Source organism: Hemibagrus wyckioides, linkage group LG21, assembly GCF_019097595.1.
Source record: "Hemibagrus wyckioides isolate EC202008001 linkage group LG21, SWU_Hwy_1.0, whole genome shotgun sequence".
NCBI lineage: Eukaryota > Metazoa > Chordata > Actinopteri > Siluriformes > Bagridae > Hemibagrus > Hemibagrus wyckioides.
The window spans coordinates 155,001-157,500 of NC_080730.1; the positions used below are offsets into that span (position 1 = coordinate 155,001).

The following is a 2,500-nucleotide window of genomic DNA, read 5'->3' on the forward strand; positions in this document are numbered from 1 at the left end:
TGTGTTATCGGGCAGCGTGGTATATGGCGGCTGGCGCGACCTGCGGCGCGCACAATGACGTACACCGACATATCCAGGCGCAGGCATGACGTATATTGTGGCACGCGACGACCAGTCTATATATGCGCGTGTGTGTGTGTGTGTTAGTGGTCATGCAGCAGGCAGACATGTGTGGCAAGTGTATTACACACGGCTAGTCCGCGCACGTGGCGTGTGTGTGTCGATCCAGGCAGCGCATATTGCATGTGTGCATAGTTGCAGTGGCGTGTGTGCAGGTCATGACGATGATTGCAGGCAGGCAGACGATTGCGCAGTGGCGCTAGCACGGTGTGGCGGCATGTGCATGGTATGTCAGTGTGTGTTTGTGTGTGTGTGCACGCAGGCGCAGGACATGGCGCGCGGCGCGGTGGGCAGGCGTGGCATGTGCAGTGTACGCACACGCGCGGTACGTGCAGGCAGGCACGCGCGCGTGGCAGACGGCACACACGCGCGCAGGCATGGCAGTGTCGTGGTGCATACACGCGCGCGCGCGTGCACGCGCGCACGTGTGCGTACGCACACATGCGCGTGTGCGCGCACGCGCGCGCGGTATACGCGCGTGCCAGGCGCGTGCGTATTCAGTGCGTGTAAGACACACTATATATACAGCGATTATGTGTATTATATGTGTGTGTGTGTGTGTTATGCGCGTACGCACACATTGTGTATAGATGCATGATGTGTCGTGTGTGTGTGTGTGGTGGCAGACATGTGTGGACATGTGTATGTAAAGATGTATATATGCAGGTGTATATCACACGATGTGTATGCGGCGAGAGCACGTGCGCAGACACGACGATGTGTATGTGTGTGGGTAGAGTGCTATATATGTGTGTGCGCATGTGTGTGTAGTACTGTACACGCGAGTGCATATATATGTGTAGGTATGTGTGGCACAGATATGTGTGTGTGTAGCACATGTGCGCAGATATGTAGTGTGTAATGGCGACATATTGCGGCTGTGGTCGCCATGGGCAGAGCGCTAGGCAAGTGTATATAAGATTTGCGCGTGGTGTGTGTCGCGTATGTGTGTGTAAGTATATATAGGCGCAGGCATATGTGTGTGGTATGTATGTGTAAGATTATCCAGCAGATGTGTGTGTTATTGTGTACCGCGCGGCGCAGATAAGTGTATATACTGTGGCAGTTTGTGTGTACAGCATCGCGCAGATTACACGCATGGTTCAGGCAGGCAGTGTCAGTGTGTAGCGGCATACACGTTGATATATGTGGCTGGTGCAGGCGCACGGGCGCAGGCAGACGACAGTGCTAAGTTTATCCAGGCAGTGTGTCCAGGCGCAGTACGCAGACAGCGCAGCATGAGCACACGCGCATCCAGTGGCGGCATTGCACGTGCGTATGAAAGACACGCGCGCGCAGTGTGTAACGACTGGTACTACAACATACACAGTGCATCGCACGCGTGCGGCAGCGCGATCACGACGTGTACGTACGTCGTGTGCGTGCATGACCTGGCGTAAGTGCGCACGACATACGTGTGTAAACGCATGTGTGTATATAGTATGTACAGTGTATAATAATATATATTAATGTGGTACATAGGTAGACAGACTAAGTATATATATTGATATATTGTATATGTCCAGGTGTGTATAGATAAGACGTATATATAAGTGTGTAAAGTGTGCATTAGTGTGTGTGGTAAGATTATTATGATTGTATATTCACAGTGTATAAATATATGTATATAGTATTAAGGACTGTGTATGATCAAGACACATTGTGTGTATAAGATGTGTATGGATAAGACACATGCATATGTAGGAGTATAGACAAAGTGTATGTGTACACATGTGTAAGTGTGTAGCAGTGTAAGTGATAAGATTGCAGGTGTGGTGCAGGTAGGTATATGGATATTGTGGTAGTAGGTAGAGGCAGGTATACAAGATTATGTGTGTGTGTGTAGACAGGTGGCAAGTGTATATATGTGGTGTGTGGTAGGTGGTGTGTGTACAGTGTATGACAGATTGTGTGTGATCGCAGTGGTGGCAGGCAGGCAGATCGCGTGGCATCGGTGATTACAGTGTCGTGTGTAAGTGTATACAGCATGTGTGTGTTTGTACATGTGTGCAGGTATGATTATGTGCGCAGGCAGGCAGACGTGTATTGGCAAGGTAGCAAAAATGTGTGTGTGCATGAAGATATGCAAGTGCAGGCAGGCGGCTGGTATACGTGTTATGTGCAGTATGTGTATGTGTATGCATTATGTGACACAGTATATGTATGTGTGTGTTTGTGTGTGCGTGTGTGGCTGTGCGTATATAATTAATGGCACGCGCATGGTGCGCAGTTTGTGTGGCGTGTGTATGTGCATTAAGACACGTTGTATATCGGCAGGGCAGGCGGCAGACCGCGTGTGCGTGCACACGCAAGGTCCAGTGTGGCAAGATGTGCGTACTATATGCGCGTGTCGCGTGCGTGCGCACGTGCCAGTGTGTGG

At 50.6% G+C, this 2,500-nt stretch overlaps 1 protein-coding gene across 1 annotated transcript in view; it reads right to left on the reverse strand.

The window, feature by feature from the left end:
* The window catches only part of nckap1l (NCK associated protein 1 like), a 26,916-nt gene that overhangs the window by 21,183 nt on the left and 3,233 nt on the right, over positions 1-2,500 (reverse strand). The window lies entirely within an intron of this gene.